At 23.7% G+C, this 23,579-nt stretch overlaps 1 long non-coding RNA gene across 2 annotated transcripts in view; it reads right to left on the bottom strand.

Annotated features, from left to right (window-relative positions):
- The window catches only part of LOC129958544 (uncharacterized), a 48,830-nt gene extending 26,248 nt beyond the window's left edge, over positions 1-22,582 (bottom strand). The window contains exons 1-6 of one of the 2 annotated variants that reach the window (XR_008783241.1): positions 22,521-22,582; positions 16,671-16,727; positions 13,740-13,796; positions 4,631-4,687; positions 1,701-1,757; positions 424-458 (exon numbers count right to left, since the gene is read on the bottom strand). This is a non-coding gene — a long non-coding RNA (uncharacterized LOC129958544). Of the gene's footprint in view, positions 1-423; positions 459-1,700; positions 1,758-4,630; positions 4,688-13,739; positions 13,797-16,670; positions 16,728-22,520 lie in introns of those variants that run through there. The other variant, XR_008783242.1, reaches the window with a different exon arrangement.
- Between the last annotated feature and the right edge of the window lie 997 nt (positions 22,583-23,579).

The raw sequence follows: 23,579 nt of genomic DNA on the forward strand, positions 1-23,579 counted from the left end.
TATAATTAAATGGAATGATGATATATTCTAATGAAATTAAATTCTAAACATGATTTGAAAACAAATGGACAATAACTGAAAGGATAGTGAGGTGTGCAATATAATATCATGTAAGTTATCCTTGATGAGTAGTATCAAGCAAAATGTAACAAAGAAACAAGTTTGTTATGCAATAAAATATCTACTCCAAATAATTAGTAAATCAAAACTAAACAAATATTACAAAAAGGTAGGTGAATGTACTGGCCAAAGAGAGATATCAATCATATTGTTGAAGTTATCACTAACATAAAGTCCAATATTAATTTCAAACTCATTGGTGATGTATGGTATAATATTAAAAATAATACAAAAAACTTGTACACAACTAAACAATAATTTAAAAGAAAAAATATACAAACCTTAAATTTTTATGAAAAACATTCTCCTCAGATAATATGACCAACAAATTTCACGCTCTAAACAAAGAAATAATAAAAATTTGCAAATAAATAATTAAACATTCATACAACTACTAAGCAATTCTGTGAAAATAATGTCATAATATAAATTTAAATCAATTAATAGAAAATAGAATTATATGTTCAATATCAGTTATTAGTACAATATCATAAGAACATATAGTATAAATAGAGAAAAAAACTTAGATTACAAGGAAATAAAGCAGACTTATAGTGAAATTATAACCTAAACATGATCTGGCATGAAATGGACCATACATCAAATTTTCAATGAGGATGTGTGATATAATAATTACTTATTTTTTCTTTAATACCTGCTACAAAGCAAAATATATCAAAGAAACAAGCTTATTGTGCAAGAGAATAGGTATTAAAAATACTAACAAAATCAAAGCTCTAAAGATGTTTTAAATAATAGGTTAAACTGTTGGGTAAAATCAATCATTCTGTTTAAGCTATCAATTACATAAAGTCTAATTTATTTTCCATGTGAATCATTTATCATCCTTGGTATAATAATAAACATAACAAATCATAAAATCCATAATAAAACAAAAGAAATCTTCCTCATAATTTAACAAAAAAAAAACACAATTGCCATTTTAAGAGAAAATTTTGACTCCAAACAAAAAAAAATCAGACTCATCACGATATTAATAAAATGAAATAATAATAATCTCATGTAATCAATAGCTTTTAACACAAGATTAACTAACTGAGTGAAAAAAAAGGGATAAAATGAAATTTAAATCAATAATTACACAAAGAAAATGTGTGTTGAACATTAGTTATTATTCAAAGTTCATATGAATATATAAGCCACACAGAGATAAAACATTATAATTAAATGGAATGATGATATATTCTAATGAAATTAAATTCTAAACATGATTTGAAAACAAATGGACAATAACTGAAAGGATAGTGAGGTGTGCAATATAATATCATGTAAGTTATCCTTGATGAGTAGTATCAAGCAAAATGTAACAAAGAAACAAGTTTGTTATGCAATAAAATATCTACTCCAAATAATTAGTAAATCAAAACTAAACAAATATTACAAAAAGGTAGGTGAATGTACTGGCCAAAGAGAGATATCAATCATATTGTTGAAGTTATCACTAACATAAAGTCCAATATTAATTTCAAACTCATTGGTGATGTATGGTATAATATTAAAAATAATACAAAAAACTTGTACACAACTAAACAATAATTTAAAAGAAAAAATATACAAACCTTAAATTTTTATGAAAAACATTCTCCTCAGATAATATGACCAACAAATTTCACGCTCTAAACAAAGAAATAATAAAAATTTGCAAATAAATAATTAAACATTCATACAACTACTAAGCAATTCTGTGAAAATAATGTCATAATATAAATTTAAATCAATTAATAGAAAATAGAATTATATGTTCAATATCAGTTATTAGTACAATATCATAAGAACATATAGTATAAATAGAGAAAAAAACTTAGATTACAAGGAAATAAAGCAGACTTATAGTGAAATTATAACCTAAACATGATCTGGCATGAAATGGACCATACATCAAATTTTCAATGAGGATGTGTGATATAATAATTACTTATTTTTTCTTTAATACCTGCTACAAAGCAAAATATATCAAAGAAACAAGCTTATTGTGCAAGAGAATAGGTATTAAAAATACTAACAAAATCAAAGCTCTAAAGATGTTTTAAATAATAGGTTAAACTGTTGGGTAAAATCAATCATTCTGTTTAAGCTATCAATTACATAAAGTCTAATTTATTTTCCATGTGAATCATTTATCATCCTTGGTATAATAATAAACATAACAAATCATAAAATCCATAATAAAACAAAAGAAATCTTCCTCATAATTTAACAAAAAAAAAACACAATTGCCATTTTAAGAGAAAATTTTGACTCCAAACAAAAAAAAATCAGACTCATCACGATATTAATAAAATGAAATAATAATAATCTGCATGTAATCAATAGCTTTTAATACAATATTAACTAACTGAGTGAAAAAAAAGGGATAAAATGAAATTTAAATCAATAATTACACAAAGAAAATGTGTGTTGAACATTAGTTATTATTCAAAGTTCATTTGAATATATAAGCCACACACAGATAAAACATTATATTTAAATGGAATGATGTTATATTCTAATGAAATTAAATTCTAAACATGATTCAACAACAAATGGACAAGAACTAAAAGGATAGTGAGGTGTGCAATATAATATCATGTATGTTATCCTTGATGTGTGGTATCAAGCAAAATGTAAAAAAGAAAAAAGCTTATTGTGCAATAAAATAACTATTCCAAATTATTTGTAAATCAAAACTAAACACATATTACAAAAAGGTAGCTGAATGTACTGGCCAAAGAGAGATATCAATCATATAGTTGAAGTTATCAATAACATAAAGTCCAATATTAATTTGAAACTCATTGGTGATGTATGGTATAATATTAAAAGTAAATACAAAAAACTACTACACAACTCCAGGATAAATTTGTAGAAAAAATATACAAAAGTTAAATTTTTATGAAAAACACTCTCCTCGGATAAAGTGACTCAGAAATTTTATGCTCTAAACAAAGAAATAATATAAATTTGCAATTAAATAATTAAACATTCATACAACTACTAATATCAAAATATAAATTTAAATCAATAAATAGAAAATGCAATTATATGTTCAATATCAGTTATTAGTACAATATCATAAGAACATATAGTATAAATAGAGAAAAAAACTTAGATTACAATGGAATAAAGCAGACTTATAGTGAAATTAAAACCTAAACATGATCTCGAATGAAATGGACCATACATCAAATTTTCAATGAGGATGTGTGATATAATAACTACTTATTTAAATTAATTAAACATTCATACAACTACTAAGCAATTCTGTCAAAATAATACACTACTTATTTATATTAATTAAACATTCATACAACTACTAAGCAATTCTGTCAAAATAATGTCATATTACAAATTTAAATCAATAAATAGAAAATAGAATTATATGTTCAATATCAGTTATTAGTACAATATCATAAGTACATATAGTATAAATAGAGTAAAAAACTTAGATTAGAATGGAATAAAGCAGACTTTTAGTGAAATTAAAACCTAAACATGATCTCGAATGAAATGGACCATACATCAAATTTTCAATGAGGATGTGTGATATAATAACTACTTATTTTTTCTTTAATACCTGCTACCAAGCAAAATATACCAAAGAAAAATGCTTATTGTGCAAGAAAATATGTATTCCAAATACTAACAAAATCAAAACTATAAAGATGTTTTAAATAATAGGTAAAACTGTTGGAAAATGGGCAAAATCAATCATTCTGTTTAAGCTATCAATTACATAAAGTCTAATTTACTTTCCATGTGAATCATTTATGATCCTTGGTATAATAATAAACATAACACATAATAAAATCCATAATAAAATAAATGAAATCTTCCTCATAATTTAACAAAAAAAAAACACAATTGCCATTTTAAGAGAAAATTTTGACACCAAACAAAAAAAAAAATCCGACTCATCACGATATTAATAAAATGAAATAATGTTAATCTGCATGTAATCAATAGCTTTTAACACAAGATTAAGTAACTGAGTGAAAAAAAAGTGATAAAATAAAATTTAAATCAATAATTACACATAGAAAATGTGTGTTGAACATTAGTTATTATTCAAAGTTCATATGAATATATAAGCCACACAGAGATAAAACATTATAATTAAATGGAATGATGATATATTCTAATGAAATTAAATTCTAAACATGATTTGAAAACAAATGGACAATAACTGAAAGGATAGTGAGGTGTGCAATATAATATCATGTAAGTTATCCTTGATGAGTAGTATCAAGCAAAATGTAACAAAGAAACAAGTTTATTATGCAATAAAATATCTACTCCAAATAATAAGTAAATCGAAACTAAACAAATATTACAAAAAGGTAGGTGAATGTACTGGCCAAAGAGAGATATCAATCATATTGTTGAAGTTATCACTAACATAAAGTCCAATATTAATTTCAAACTCATTGGTGATGTATGGTATAATATTAAAATTAATACAAAAAACTTGTACACAACTAAACAAATAATTTAAAAGAAAAAATATACAAACCTTAAATTTTTATGAAAAACATTCTCCTCAGATAATATGACCCACAAATTTCACGCTCTAAATAAAGAAATAATAAAAATTTGCAAATAAATAATTAAACATTCATACAACTACTAAGCAATTCTGTCAAAATAATGTCATAATATAAATTTAAATCAATTAATAGAAAATAGAATTATATGTTCAATATCAGTAATTAGTACAATATCATAAGAACATATAGTATAAATAGAGAAAAAAACTTAGATTACAAGGAAATAAAGCAGACTTATAGTGAAATTATAACCTAAACATGATCTGGCATGAAATGGACCATACATCAAATTTTCAATGAGGATGTGTGATATAATAATTACTTATTTTTTCTTTAATACCTGCTACAAAGCAAAATATATCAAAGAAACAAGCTTATTGTGCAAGAGAATAGGTATTAAAAATACTAACAAAATCAAAGCTCTAAAGATGTTTTAAATAATAGGTTAAACTGTTGGGTAAAATCAATCATTCTGTTTAAGCTATCAATTACATAAAGTCTAATTTATTTTCCATGTGAATCATTTATCATCCTTGGTATAATAATAAACATAACAAATCATAAAATCCATAATAAAACAAAAGAAATCTTCCTCATAATTTAACAAAAAAAAACACAATTGCCATTTTAAGAGAAAATTTTGACTCCAAACAAAAAAAAATCAGACTCATCACGATATTAATAAAATGAAATAATAATAATCTGCATGTAATCAATAGCTTTTAACACAAGATTAACTAACTGAGTGAAAAAAAAGGGATAAAATGAAATTTAAATCAATAATTACACAAAGAAAATGTGTGTTGAACATTAGTTATTATTCAAAGTTCATTTGAATATATAAGCCACACACAGATAAAACATTATATTTAAATGGAATGATGTTATATTCTAATGAAATTAAATTCTAAACATGATTCAACAACAAATGGACAAGAACTAAAAGGATAGTGAGGTGTGCAATATAATATCATGTATGTTATCCTTGATGTGTGGTATCAAGCAAAATGTAAAAAAGAAAAAAGCTTATTGTGCAATAAAATAACTATTCCAAATTATTTGTAAATCAAAACTAAACACATATTACAAAAAGGTAGCTGAATGTACTGGCCAAAGAGAGATATCAATCATATAGTTGAAGTTATCAATAACATAAAGTCCAATATTAATTTGAAACTCATTGGTGATATATGGTATAATATTAAAAGTAAATACAAAAAACTACTACACAACTCCAGGATAAATTTGTAGAAAAAATATACAAAAGTTAAATTTTTATGAAAAACACTCTCCTCGGATAAAGTGACTCAGAAATTTTATGCTCTAAACAAAGAAATAATATAAATTTGCAATTAAATAATTAAACATTCATACAACTACTAATATCAAAATATAAATTTAAATCAATAAATAGAAAATACAATTATATGTTCAGTATCAGTTATTAGTACAATATCATAAGAACATATAGTATAAATAGAGAAAAAAACTTAGATTACAATGGAATAAAGCAGACTTATAGTGAAATTAAAACCTAAACATGATCTCGAATGAAATGGACCATACATCAAATTTTCAATGAGGATGTGTGATATAATAACTACTTATTTAAATTAATTAAACATTCATACAACTACTAAGCAATTCTGTCAAAATAATACACTACTTATTTATATTAATTAAACATTCATACAACTACTAAGCAATTCTGTCAAAATAATGTCATATTACAAATTTAAATCAATAAATAGAAAATAGAATTATATGTTCATTATCAGTTATTAGTACAATATCATAAGTACATATAGTATAAATAGAGTAAAAAACTTAGATTAGAATGGAATAAAGCAGACTTTTAGTGAAATTAAAACCTAAACATGATCTCGAATGAAATGGACCATACATCAAATTTTCAATGAGGATGTGTGATATAATAACTACTTATTTTTTCTTTAATACCTGCTACCAAGCAAAATATACCAAAGAAATATGCTTATTGTGCAAGAAAATATGTATTCCAAATACTAACAAAATCAAAACTATAAAGATGTTTTAAATAATAGGTAAAACTGTTGGAAAATGGGCAAAATCAATCATTCTGTTTAAGCTATCAATTACATAAAGTCTAATTTACTTTCCATGTGAATCATTTATGATCCTTGGTATAATAATAAACATAACAGATCATAAAATCCATAATAAAACAAAAGAAATCTTCCTAATAATTTAACAAAAAAAAACACAATTGCCATTTTAAGAGAAAATTTTGACTCCAAACAAACAAAAATCCGACTCATCACGATATTAATAAAATGAAATAATGATAATCTGCATGTAATCAATAGCTTTTAACACAAGATTAAGTAACTGAGTGAAAAAAAAGTGATAAAATAAAATTTAAATCAATAATTACACATAGAAAATGTGTGTTGAACATTAGTTATTATTCAAAGTTCATATGAATATATCAGCCACACAGAGATAAAACATTATATTTAAATGGAATAATGTTATATACTAATGAAATTAAATTCTAAACATGATTCAACAACAAATGGACAAGAACTAAAAGGATAGTGAGGTGTGCAATATAATATCATGTATGTTATCCTTGATGTGTGGTATGAAGCAAAATGTAACAAAGAAAAAAGCTTATTGTGCAATAAAATAACTATTCCAAATAATTAGTAAATCAAAACTAAACAAATATTACAAAAAGGTAGCTGAATGTACTGGCCAAAGAGAGATATCAATCATATAGTTGAAGTTATCAATAACATAAAGTCCAATATTAATTTGAAACTCATTGGTGATGTATGGTATAATATTAAAAGTAAATACAAAAAACTACTACACAACTCCAGGATAAATTAGAAGAAAAAATATACAAAAGTTAAATTTTTATAAAAAACACTCTGCTCAGATAAAGTGACTCAGAAATTTTATGCTCTAAACAAAGAAATAATAAAAAATTGCAAATAAATAATTAAACATTCATACAACTACTAATATCATAATATAAATTTAAATCAATAAATAGAAAATATAATTATATGTTCAATATCAGTTATTAGTACAATATCATATGAACATATAGTATAAATAGAGAAAAAAACTTAGATTACAATGGAATAAAGCAGACTTATAGTGAAATTAAAACCTAAACATGGTCTCGAATGAAATGGACCATACATCAAATTTTCAATGAGGATGTGTCATATAATAACTACTTATTTTTTCTTTAATACCTGGTACCAAGCAAAATATACCAAAGAAACAAGCTTATTGTGCAAGAAAAAATGTATTCCAAATACTAACAAAATCAAAACTATAAAGATGTTTTAAATAATAGGTAAAACTGTTGGAAAATGGGCAAAATCAATCATTCTGTTTAAGCTATCAATTACATAAAGTCTAATTTACTTTCCATGTGAATCATTTATGATCCTTGGTATAATAATAAACATAACACATAATAAAATCCATAATAAAATAAATGAAATCTTCCTCATAATTTAACAAAAAAAAAAACACACAATTGCCATTTTAAGAGAAAATTTTGACTCCAAACAAAAAAAAAATCCGACTCATCACGATATTAATATAATGAAATAATGTTAATCTGCATGTAATCAATAGCTTTTAACACAAGATTAAGTAACTGAGTGAAAAAAAAGTGATAAAATAAAATTTAAATCAATAATTACACATAGAAAATGTGTGTTGAACATTAGTTATTATTCAAAGTTCATATGAATATATAAGCCACACAGAGATAAAACATTATATTTAAATGGAATAATGTTATATACTAATGAAATTAAATTCTAAACATGATTCAACAACAAATGGACAAGAACTAAAAGGATAGTGAGGTGTGCAATATAATATCATGTATGTTATCCTTGATGTGTGGTATCAAGCAAAATGTAAAAAAGAAAAAAGCTTATTGTGCAATAAAATAACTATTCCAAATTATTTGTAAATCAAAACTAAACACATATTACAAAAAGGTAGCTGAATGTACTGGCCAAAGAGAGATATCAATCATATAGTTGAAGTTATCAATAACATAAAGTCCAATATTAATTTGAAACTCATTGGTGATGTATGGTATAATATTAAAAGTAAATACAAAAAACTACTACACAACTCCAGGATAAATTTGTAGAAAAAATATACAAAAGTTAAATTTTTATGAAAAACACTCTCCTCGGATAAAGTGACTCAGAAATTTTATGCTCTAAACAAAGAAATAATATAAATTTGCAATTAAATAATTAAACATTCATACAACTACTAATATCAAAATATAAATTTAAATCAATAAATAGAAAATACAATTATATGTTCAGTATCAGTTATTAGTACAATATCATAAGAACATATAGTATAAATAGAGAAAAAAACTTAGATTACAATGGAATAAAGCAGACTTATAGTGAAATTAAAACCTAAACATGATCTCGAATGAAATGGACCATACATCAAATTTTCAATGAGGATGTGTGATATAATAACTACTTATTTAAATTAATTAAACATTCATACAACTACTAAGCAATTCTGTCAAAATAATACACTACTTATTTATATTAATTAAACATTCATACAACTACTAAGCAATTCTGTCAAAATAATGTCATATTACAAATTTAAATCAATAAATAGAAAATAGAATTATATGTTCAATATCAGTTATTAGTACAATATCATAAGTACATATAGTATAAATAGAGTAAAAAACTTAGATTAGAATGGAATAAAGCAGACTTTTAGTGAAATTAAAACCTAAACATGATCTCGAATGAAATGGACCATACATCAAATTTTCAATGAGGATGTGTGATATAATAACTACTTATTTTTTCTTTAATACCTGCTACCAAGCAAAATATACCAAAGAAATATGCTTATTGTGCAAGAAAATATGTATTCCAAATACTAACAAAATCAAAACTATAAAGATGTTTTAAATAATAGGTAAAACTGTTGGAAAATGGGCAAAATCAATCATTCTGTTTAAGCTATCAATTACATAAAGTCTAATTTACTTTCCATGTGAATCATTTATGATCCTTGGTATAATAATAAACATAACACATAATAAAATCCATAATAAAATAAATGAAATCTTCCTCATAATTTAACAAAAAAAAAAACACAATTGCCATTTTAAGAGAAAATTTTGACACCAAACACAAAAAAAATCCGACTCATCACGATATTAATAAAATGAAATAATGTTAATCTGCATGTAATCAATAGCTTTTAACACAAGATTAAGTAACTGAGTGAAAAAAAAGTGATAAAATAAAATTTAAATCAATAATTACACATAGAAAATGTGTGTTGAACATTAGTTATTATTCAAAGTTCATATGAATATATAAGCCACACAGAGATAAAACATTATATTTAAATGGAATGATGTTATATTCTAATGAAATTAAATTCTAAACATGATTCAACAACAAATGGACAAGAACTAAAAGGATAGTGAGGTGTGCAATATAATATCATGTATGTTATCCTTGATGTGTGGTATCAAGCAAAATGTAAAAAAGAAAAAAGCTTATTGTGCAATAAAATAACTATTCCAAATTATTTGTAAATCAAAACTAAACACATATTACAAAAAGGTAGCTGAATGTACTGGCCAAAGAGAGATATCAATCATATAGTTGAAGTTATCAATAACATAAAGTCCAATATTAATTTGAAACTCATTGGTGATATATGGTATAATATTAAAAGTAAATACAAAAAACTACTACACAACTCCAGGATAAATTTGTAGAAAAAATATACAAAAGTTAAATTTTTATGAAAAACACTCTCCTCGGATAAAGTGACTCAGAAATTTTATGCTCTAAACAAAGAAATAATATAAATTTGCAATTAAATAATTAAACATTCATACAACTACTAATATCAAAATATAAATTTAAATCAATAAATAGAAAATACAATTATATGTTCAGTATCAGTTATTAGTACAATATCATAAGAACATATAGTATAAATAGAGAAAAAAACTTAGATTACAATGGAATAAAGCAGACTTATAGTGAAATTAAAACCTAAACATGATCTCGAATGAAATGGACCATACATCAAATTTTCAATGAGGATGTGTGATATAATAACTACTTATTTAAATTAATTAAACATTCATACAACTACTAAGCAATTCTGTCAAAATAATACACTACTTATTTATATTAATTAAACATTCATACAACTACTAAGCAATTCTGTCAAAATAATGTCATATTACAAATTTAAATCAATAAATAGAAAATAGAATTATATGTTCATTATCAGTTATTAGTACAATATCATAAGTACATATAGTATAAATAGAGTAAAAAACTTAGATTAGAATGGAATAAAGCAGACTTTTAGTGAAATTAAAACCTAAACATGATCTCGAATGAAATGGACCATACATCAAATTTTCAATGAGGATGTGTGATATAATAACTACTTATTTTTTCTTTAATACCTGCTACCAAGCAAAATATACCAAAGAAATATGCTTATTGTGCAAGAAAATATGTATTCCAAATACTAACAAAATCAAAACTATAAAGATGTTTTAAATAATAGGTAAAACTGTTGGAAAATGGGCAAAATCAATCATTCTGTTTAAGCTATCAATTACATAAAGTCTAATTTACTTTCCATGTGAATCATTTATGATCCTTGGTATAATAATAAACATAACAGATCATAAAATCCATAATAAAACAAAAGAAATCTTCCTCATAATTTAACAAAAAAAAAAACACACAATTGCCATTTTAAGAGAAAATTTTGACTCCAAACAAAAAAAAAATCCGACTCATCACGATATTAATATAATGAAATAATGTTAATCTGCATGTAATCAATAGCTTTTAACACAAGATTAAGTAACTGAGTGAAAAAAAAGTGATAAAATAAAATTTAAATCAATAATTACACATAGAAAATGTGTGTTGAACATTAGTTATTATTCAAAGTTCATATGAATATATAAGCCACACAGAGATAAAACATTATATTTAAATGGAATAATGTTATATACTAATGAAATTAAATTCTAAACATGATTCAACAACAAATGGACAAGAACTAAAAGGATAGTGAGGTGTGCAATATAATATCATGTATGTTATCCTTGATGTGTGGTATCAAGCAAAATGTAAAAAAGAAAAAAGCTTATTGTGCAATAAAATAACTATTCCAAATTATTTGTAAATCAAAACTAAACACATATTACAAAAAGGTAGCTGAATGTACTGGCCAAAGAGAGATATCAATCATATAGTTGAAGTTATCAATAACATAAAGTCCAATATTAATTTGAAACTCATTGGTGATGTATGGTATAATATTAAAAGTAAATACAAAAAACTACTACACAACTCCAGGATAAATTTGTAGAAAAAATATACAAAAGTTAAATTTTTATGAAAAACACTCTCCTCGGATAAAGTGACTCAGAAATTTTATGCTCTAAACAAAGAAATAATATAAATTTGCAATTAAATAATTAAACATTCATACAACTACTAATATCAAAATATAAATTTAAATCAATAAATAGAAAATACAATTATATGTTCAGTATCAGTTATTAGTACAATATCATAAGAACATATAGTATAAATAGAGAAAAAAACTTAGATTACAATGGAATAAAGCAGACTTATAGTGAAATTAAAACCTAAACATGATCTCGAATGAAATGGACCATACATCAAATTTTCAATGAGGATGTGTGATATAATAACTACTTATTTAAATTAATTAAACATTCATACAACTACTAAGCAATTCTGTCAAAATAATACACTACTTATTTATATTAATTAAACATTCATACAACTACTAAGCAATTCTGTCAAAATAATGTCATATTACAAATTTAAATCAATAAATAGAAAATAGAATTATATGTTCAATATCAGTTATTAGTACAATATCATAAGTACATATAGTATAAATAGAGTAAAAAACTTAGATTAGAATGGAATAAAGCAGACTTTTAGTGAAATTAAAACCTAAACATGATCTCGAATGAAATGGACCATACATCAAATTTTCAATGAGGATGTGTGATATAATAACTACTTATTTTTTCTTTAATACCTGCTACCAAGCAAAATATACCAAAGAAATATGCTTATTGTGCAAGAAAATATGTATTCCAAATACTAACAAAATCAAAACTATAAAGATGTTTTAAATAATAGGTAAAACTGTTGGAAAATGGGCAAAATCAATCATTCTGTTTAAGCTATCAATTACATAAAGTCTAATTTACTTTCCATGTGAATCATTTATGATCCTTGGTATAATAATAAACATAACACATAATAAAATCCATAATAAAATAAATGAAATCTTCCTCATAATTTAACAAAAAAAAAAAACACAATTGCCATTTTAAGAGAAAATTTTGACACCAAACACAAAAAAAATCCGACTCATCACGATATTAATAAAATGAAATAATGTTAATCTGCATGTAATCAATAGCTTTTAACACAAGATTAAGTAACTGAGTGAAAAAAAAGTGATAAAATAAAATTTAAATCAATAATTACACATAGAAAATGTGTGTTGAACATTAGTTATTATTCAAAGTTCATATGAATATATAAGCCACACAGAGATAAAACATTATAATTAAATGGAATGATGATATATTCTAATGAAATTAAATTCTAAACATGATTTGAAAACAAATGGACAATAACTGAAAGGATAGTGAGGTGTGCAATATAATATCATGTAAGTTAACCTTGATGAGTAGTATCAAGCAAAATGTAACAAAGAAACAAGTTTATTATGCAATAAAATATCTACTCCAAATAATTAGTAAATCAAAACTAAACAAATATTACAAAAAGGTAGGTGAATGTACTGGCCAAAGAGAGATATCAATCATATTGTTGAAGTTATCACTAACATAAAGTCCAATATTAATTTCAAACTCATTGGTGATGTATGGTATAATATTAAAATTAATACAAAAAACTTGTACACAACTAAACAATAATTTAAAAGAAAAAATATACAAACCTTAAATTTTTATGAAAAACATTCTCCTCAGATAATATGACCCACAAATTTCACGCTCTAAATAAAGAAATAATAAAAATTTGCAAATAAATAATTAAACATTCATACAACTACTAAGCAATTCTGTCAAAATAATGTCATAATATAAATTTAAATCAATTAATAGAAAATAGAATTATATGTTCAATATCAGTTATTAGTACAATATCATAAGAACATATAGTATAAATAGAGAAAAAAACTTAGATTACAAGGAAATAAAGCAGACTTATAGTGAAATTATAACCTAAACATGATCTGGCATGAAATGGATATACATCAAATTTTCAATGAGGATGTGTGATATAATAATTACTTATTTTTTCTTTAATACCTGCTACAAAGCAAAATATATCAAAGAAACAAGCTTATTGTGCAAGAGAATAGGTATTAAAAATACTAACAAAATCAAAGCTCTAAAGATGTTTTAAATAATAGGTTAAACTGTTGGGTAAAATCAATCATTCTGTTTAAGCTATCAATTACATAAAGTCTAATTTATTTTCCATGTGAATCATTTATCATCCTTGGTATAATAATAAACATAACAAATCATAAAATCCATAATAAAACAAAAGAAATCTTCCTCATAATTTAACAAAAAAAAAAAAAACACAATTCCCATTTTAAGAGAAAATTTTGACTCCAAACAAAAAAAAATCAGACTCATCACGATATTAATAAAATGAAATAATAATAATCTGCATGTAATCAATAGCTTTTAACACAAGATTAACTAACTGAGTGAAAAAAAAGGGATAAAATGAAATTTAAATCAATAATTACACAAAGAAAATGTGTGTTGAACATTAGTTATTATTCAAAGTTCATTTGAATATATAAGCCACACACAGATAAAACATTATATTTAAATGGAATGATGTTATATTCTAATGAAATTAAATTCTAAACATGATTCAACAACAAATGGACAAGAACTAAAAGGATAGTGAGGTGTGCAATATAATATCATGTATGTTATCCTTGATGTGTGGTATCAAGCAAAATGTAAAAAAGAAAAAAGCTTATTGTGCAATAAAATAACTATTCCAAATTATTTGTAAATCAAAACTAAGCACATATTACAAAAAGGTAGCTGAATGTACTGGCCAAAGAGAGATATCAATCATATAGTTGAAGTTATCAATAACATAAAGTCCAATATTAATTTGAAACTCATTGGTGATGTATGGTATAATATTAAAAGTAAATACAAAAAACTACTACACAACTCCAGGATAAATTTGTAGAAAAAATATACAAAAGTTAAATTTTTATGAAAAACACTCTCCTCGGATAAAGTGACTCAGAAATTTTATGCTCTAAACAAAGAAATAATATAAATTTGCAATTAAATAATTAAACATTCATACAACTACTAATATCAAAATATAAATTTAAATCAATAAATAGAAAATACAATTATATGTTCAGTATCAGTTATTAGTACAATATCATAAGAACATATAGTATAAATAGAGAAAAAAACTTAGATTACAATGGAAAAAAGCAGACTTATAGTGAAATTAAAACCTAAACATGATCTCGAATGAAATGGACCATACATCAAATTTTCAATGAGGATGTGTGATATAATAACTACTTATTTAAATTAATTAAACATTCATACAACTACTAAGCAATTCTGTCAAAATAATACACTACTTATTTATATTAATTAAACATTCATACAACTACTAAGCAATTCTGTCAAAATAATGTCATATTACAAATTTAAATCAATAAATAGAAAATAGAATTATATGTTCAATATCAGTTATTAGTACAATATCATAAGTACATATAGTATAAATAGAGTAAAAAACTTAGATTAGAATGGAATAAAGCAGACTTTTAGTGAAATTAAAACCTAAACATGATCTCGAATGAAATGGACCATACATCAAATTTTCAATGAGGATGTGTGATATAATAACTACTTATTTTTTCTTTAATACCTGCTACCAAGCAAAATATACCAAAGAAATATGCTTATTGTGCAAGAAAATATGTATTCCAAATACTAACAAAATCAAAACTATAAAGATGTTTTAAATAATAGGTAAAACTGTTGGAAAATGGGCAAAATCTATCATTCTGTTTAAGCTATCAATTACATAAAGTCTAATTTACTTTCCATGTGAATCATTTATGATCCTTGGTATAATAATAAACATAACACATAATAAAATCCATAATAAAATAAATGAAATCTTCCTCATAATTTAACAAAAAAAAAACACAATTGCCATTTTAAGAGAAAATTTTGACACCAAACAAAAAAAAAATCCGACTCATCACGATATTAATAAAATGAAATAATGTTAATCTGCATGTAATCAATAGCTTTTAACACAAGATTAAGTAACTGAGTGAAAAAAAAGTGATAAAATAAAATTTAAATCAATAATTACACATAGAAAATGTGTGTTGAACATTAGTTATTATTCAAAGTTCATATGAATATATAAGCCACACAGAGATAAAACATTATAATTAAATGGAATGATGATATATTCTAATGAAATTAAATTCTAAACATGATTTGAAAACAAATGGACAATAACTGAAAGGATAGTGAGGTGTGCAATATAATATCATGTAAGTTATCCTTGATGAGTAGTATCAAGCAAAATGTAACAAAGAAACAAGTTTATTATGCAATAAAATATCTACTCCAAATAATTAGTAAATCAAAACTAAACAAATATTACAAAAAGGTAGGTGAATGTACTGGCCAAAGAGAGATATCAATCATATTGTTGAAGTTATCACTAACATAAAGTCCAATATTAATTTCAAACTCATTGGTGATGTATGGTATAATATTAAAATTAATACAAAAAACTTGTACACAACTAAACAATAATTTAAAAGAAAAAATATACAAACCTTAAATTTTTATGAAAAACATTCTCCTCAGATAATATGACCCACAAATTTCACGCTCTAAATAAAGAAATAATAAAAATTTGCAAATAAATAATTAAACATTCATACAACTACTAAGCAATTCTGTCAAAATAATGTCATAATATAAATTTAAATCAATTAATAGAAAATAGAATTATATGTTCAATATCAGTTATTAGTACAATATCATAAGAACATATAGTATAAATAGAGAAAAAAACTTAGATTACAAGGAAATAAAGCAGACTTATAGTGAAATTATAACCTAAACATGATCTGGCATGAAATGGACCATACATCAAATTTTCAATGAGGATGTGTGATATAATAATTACTTATTTTTTCTTTAATACCTGCTACAAAGCAAAATATATCAAAGAAACAAGCTTATTGTGCAAGAGAATAGGTATTAAAAATACTAACAAAATCAAAGCTCTAAAGATGTTTTAAATAATAGGTTAAACTGTTGGGTAAAATCAATCATTCTGTTTAAGCTATCAATTACATAAAGTCTAATTTATTTTCCATGTGAATCATTTATCATCCTTGGTATAATAATAAACATAACAAATCATAAAATCCATAATAAAACAAAAGAAATCTTCCTCATAATTTAACAAAAAAAAAAAAACACAATTCCCATTTTAAGAAAAAATTTTGACTCCAAACAAAAAAAAATCAGACTCATCACGATATTAATAAAATGAAATAATAATAATCTGCATGTAATCAATAGCTTTTAACACAAGATTAACTAACTGAGTGAAAAAAAAGGGATAAAATGAAATTTAAATCAATAATTACACAAAGAAAATGTGTGTTGAACATTAGTTATTATTCAAAGTTCATTTGAATATATAAGCCACACACAGATAAAACATTATATTTAAATGGAATGATGTTATATTCTAATGAAATTAAATTCTAAACATGATTCGACAACAAATGGACAATAACTGAAAGGATAGTGAGGTGTGCAATATAATATCATGTAAGTTATAGTTGATGTGTGGTATCAAGCAAAATGTAACAAAGAAAAAAGCTTATTGTGCAATAAAATAACTATTCCAAATTATTTGTAAATCAAAACTAAACACATATTACAAAAAGGTAGCTGAATGTACTGGCCAAAGAGAGATATCAATCATATAGTTAAAGTTATCAATAACATAAAGTCCAATATTAATCTGAAACTCATTGGTGATGTATGGTATAATATTAAAAGTAAATACAAAAAACTACTACACAACTCCAGGATAAATTTGAAGAAAAAATATACAAAAGTTAAATTTTTATGAAAAACACTCTCCTCGGATAAAGTGACTCAGAAATTTTATGCTCTAAACAAAGAAATAATATAAATTTGCAATTAAATAATTAAACATTCATACAACTACTAATATCAAAATATAAATTTAAATCAATAAATAGAAAATACAATTATATGTTCAATATCAGTTATTAGTACAATATCATAAGAACATATAGTATAAATAGAGAAAAAAACTTAGATTACAATGGAATAAAGCAGACTTATAGTGAAATTAAAACCTAAACATGATCTCGAATGAAATGGACCATACATCAAATTTTCAATGAGGATGTGTGATATAATAACTACTTATTTAAATTAATTAAACATTCATACAACTACTAAGCAATTCTGTCAAAATAATACACTACTTATTTATATTAATTAAACATTCATACAACTACTAAGCAATTCTGTCAAAATAATGTCATATTACAAATTTAAATCAATAAATAGAAAATAGAATTATATGTTCAATATCAGTTATTAGTACAATATCATAAGTACATATAGTATAAATAGAGTAAAAAACTTAGATTAGAATGGAATAAAGCAGACTTTTAGTGAAATTAAAACCTAAACATGATCTCGAATGAAATGGACCATACATCAAATTTTCAATGAGGATGTGTGATATAATAACTACTTATTTTTTCTTTAATACCTGCTACCAAGCAAAATATACCAAAGAAAAATGCTTATTATGCAAGAAAATATGTATTCCAAATACTAACAAAATCAAAACTATAAAGATGTTTTAAATAATAGGTAAAACTGTTGGAAAATGGGCAAAATCAATCATTCTGTTTAAGCTATCAATTACATAAAGTCTAATTTACTTTCCATGTGAATCATTTATGATCCTTGGTATAATAATAAACATAACAGATCATAAAATCCATAATAAAACAAAAGAAATCTTCCTAATAATTTAACAAAAAAAAACACAATTGCCATTTTAAGAGAAAATTTTGACTCCAAACAAACAAAAATCCGACTCATCACGATATTAATAAAATGAAATAATGATAATCTGCATGTAATCAATAGCTTTTAACACAAGATTAAGTAACTGAGTGAAAAAAAAGTGATAAAATAAAATTTAAATCAATAATTACACATAGAAAATGTGTGTTGAACATTAGTTATTATTCAAAGTTCATATGAATATATCAGCCACACAGAGATAAAACATTATATTTAAATGGAATAATGTTATATACTAATGAAATTAAATTCTAAACATGATTCAACAACAAATGGACAAGAACTAAAAGGATAGTGAGGTGTGCAATATAATATCATGTATGTTATCCTTGATGTGTGGTATGAAGCAAAATGTAACAAAGAAAAAAGCTTATTGTGCAATAAAATAACTATTCCAAATAATTAGTAAATCAAAACTAAACAAATATTACAAAAAGGTAGCTGAATGTACTGGCCAAAGAGAGATATCAATCATATAGTTGAAGTTATCAATAACATAAAGTCCAATATTAATTTGAAACTCATTGGTGATGTATGGTATAATATTAAAAGTAAATACAAAAAACTACTACACAACTCCAGGATAAATTAGAAGAAAAAATATACAAAAGTTAAATTTTTATAAAAAACACTCTGCTCAGATAAAGTGACTCAGAAATTTTATGCTCTAAACAAAGAAATAATAAAAAATTGCAAATAAATAATTAAACATTCATACAACTACTAATATCATAATATAAATTTAAATCAATAAATAGAAAATATAATTATATGTTCAATATCAGTTATTAGTACAATATCATATGAACATATAGTATAAATAGAGAAAAAAACTTAGATTACAATGGAATAAAGCAGACTTATAGTGAAATTAAAACCTAAACATGGTCTCGAATGAAATGGACCATACATCAAATTTTCAATGAGGATGTGTCATATAATAACTACTTATTTTTTCTTTAATACCTGGTACCAAGCAAAATATACCAAAGAAACAAGCTTATTGTGCAAGAAAAAATGTATTCCAAATACTAACAAAATCAAAACTATAAAGATGTTTTAAATAATAGGTAAAACTGTTGGAAAATGGGCAAAATCAATCATTCTGTTTAAGCTATCAATTACATAAAGTCTAATTTACTTTCCATGTGAATCATTTATGATCCTTGGTATAATAATAAACATAACACATAATAAAATCCATAATAAAATAAATGAAATCTTCCTCATAATTTAACAAAAAAAAAACACACAATTGCCATTTTAAGAGAAAATTTTGACTCCAAACAAAAAAAAAATCCGACTCATCACGATATTAATATAATGAAATAATGTTAATCTGCATGTAATCAATAGCTTTTAACACAAGATTAAGTAACTGAGTGAAAAAAAAGTGATAAAATAAAATTTAAATCAATAATTACACATAGAAAATGTGTGTTGAACATTAGTTATTATTCAAAGTTCATATGAATATATAAGCCACACAGAGATAAAACATTATATTTAAATGGAATAATGTTATATACTAATGAAATTAAATTCTAAACATGATTCAACAACAAATGGACAAGAACTAAAAGGATAGTGAGGTGTGCAATATAATATCATGTATGTTATCCTTGATGTGTGGTATCAAGCAAAATGTAACAAAGAAAAAAGCTTATTGTGCAATAAAATAACTATTCCAAATAATTAGTAAATCAAAACTAAACAAATATTACAAAAAGGTAGCTGAATGTACTGGCCAAAGAGAGATATCAATCATATAGTTGAAGTTATCAATAACATAAAGTCCAATATTAATTTGAAACTCATTGGTGATGTATGGTATAATATTAAAAGTAAATACAAAAAACTACTACACAACTCCAGGATAAATTTGTAGAAAAAATATACAAAAGTTAAATTTTTATGAAAAACACTCTCCTCGGATAAAGTGACTCAGAAATTTTATGCTCTAAACAAAGAAATAATATAAATTTGCAATTAAATAATTAAACATTCATACAACTACTAATATCAAAATATAAATTTAAATCAATAAATAGAAAATACAATTATATGTTCAGTATCAGTTATTAGTACAATATCATGAAAACATATAGTATAAATAGAGAAAAAAACTTAGATTACAATGGAATAAAGCAGACTTATAGTGAAATTAAAACCTAAACATGATCTCGAATGAAATGGACCATACATCAAATTTTCAATGAGGATGTGTGATATAATAACTACTTATTTAAATTAATTAAACATTCATACAACTACTAAGCAATTCTGTCAAAATAATACACTACTTATTTATATTAATTAAACATTCATACAACTACTAAGCAATTCTGTCAAAATAATGTCATACTACAAATTTAAATCAATAAATAGAAAATAGAATTATATGTTCAATATCAGTTATTAGTACAATATCATAAGTACATATAGTATAAATAGAGTAAAAAACTTAGATTAGAATGGAATAAAGCAGACTTTTAGTGAAATTAAAACCTAAACATGATCTCGAATGAAATGGACCATACATCAAATTTTCAATGAGGATGTGTGATATAATAACTACTTATTTTTTCTTTAATACCTGCTACCAAGCAAAATATACCAAAGAAATATGCTTATTGTGCAAGAAAATATGTATTCCAAATACTAACAAAATCAAAACTATAAAGATGTTTTAAATAATAGGTAAAACTGTTGGAAAATGGGCAAAATCAATCATTCTGTTTAAGCTATCAATTACATAAAGTCTAATTTACTTTCCATGTGAATCATTTATGATCCTTGGTATAATAATAAACATAACACATAATAAAATCCATAATAAAATAAATGAAATCTTCCTCATAATTTAACAAAAAAAAAACACAATTGCCATTTTAAGAGAAAATTTTGACACCAAACAAAAAAAAAATCCGACTCATCACGATATTAATAAAATGAAATAATGTTAATCTGCATGTAATCAATAGCTTTTAACACAAGATTAAGTAACTGAGTGAAAAAAAAGTGATAAAATAAAATTTAAACCAATAATTACACATAGAAAATGTGTGTTGAACATTAGTTATTATTCAAAGTTCATATGAATATATAAGCCACACAGAGATAAAACATTATAATTAAATGGAATGATGATATATTCTAATGAAATTAAATTCTAAACATGATTTGAAAACAAATGGACAATAACTGAAAGGATAGTGAGGTGTGCAATATAATATCATGTAAGTTATCCTTGATGAGTAGTATCAAGCAAAATGTAACAAAGAAACAAGTTTATTATGCAATAAAATATCTACTCCAAATAATTAGTAAATCAAAACTAAACAAATATTACAAAAAGGTAGGTGAATGTACTGGCCAAAGAGAGATATCAATCATATTGTTGAAGTTATCACTAACATAAAGTCCAATATTAATTTCAAACTCATTGGTGATGTATGGTATAATATTAAAATTAATACAAAAAACTTGTACACAACTAAACAATAATTTAAAAGAAAAAATATACAAACCTTAAATTTTTATGAAAAACATTCTCCTCAGATAATATGACCCACAAATTTCACGCTCTAAATAAAGAAATAATAAAAATTTGCAAATAAATAATTAAACATTCATACAACTACTAAGCAATTCTGTCAAAATAATGTCATAATATAAATTTAAATCAATTAATAGAAAATAGAATTATATGTTCAATATCAGTTATTAGTACAATATCATAAGAACATATAGTATAAATAGAGAAAAAAACTTAGATTACAAGGAAATAAAGCAGACTTATAGTGAAATTATAACCTAAACATGATCTGGCATGAAATGGACCGTACATCAAATTTTCAATGAGGATGTGTGATATAATAATTACTTATTTTTTCTTTAATACCTGCTACAAAGCAAAATATATCAATGAAACAAGCTTATTGTGCAAGAGAATAGGTATTAAAAATACTAACAAAATCAAAGCTCTAAAGATGTTTTAAATAATAGGTTAAACTGTTGGGTAAAATCAATCATTCTGTTTAAGCTATCAATTACATAAAGTCTAATTTATTTTCCATGTGAATCATTTATCATCCTTGGTAAAATAATAAACATAACAAATCATAAAATCCATAATAAAACAAAAGAAATCTTCCTCATAATTTAACAAAAAAAAAAAAACACAATTCCCATTTTAAGAGAAAATTTTGACTCCAAACAAAAAAAAAATCAGACTCATCACGATATTAATAAAATGAAATAATAATAATCTGCATGTAATCAATAGCTTTTAACACATGATTAAGTAACTGAGTGAAAAAAAAGTGATAAAATGAAATTTAAATCAATAATTACACAAAGAAAATGTGTGTTGAACATTAGTTATTATTCAAAGTTCATTTGAATATATAAGCCACACACAGATAAAACATTATATTTAAATGGAATGATGTTATATTCTAATGAAATTAAATTCTAAACATGATTCAACAACAAATGGACAAGAACTAAAAGGATAGTGAGGTGTGCAATATAATATCATGTATGTTATCCTTGATGTGTGGTATCAAGCAAAATGTAAAAAAGAA

Source organism: Argiope bruennichi, chromosome X1, assembly GCF_947563725.1.
Source record: "Argiope bruennichi chromosome X1, qqArgBrue1.1, whole genome shotgun sequence".
Classification (NCBI taxonomy): Eukaryota; Metazoa; Arthropoda; class Arachnida; order Araneae; family Araneidae; genus Argiope; species Argiope bruennichi.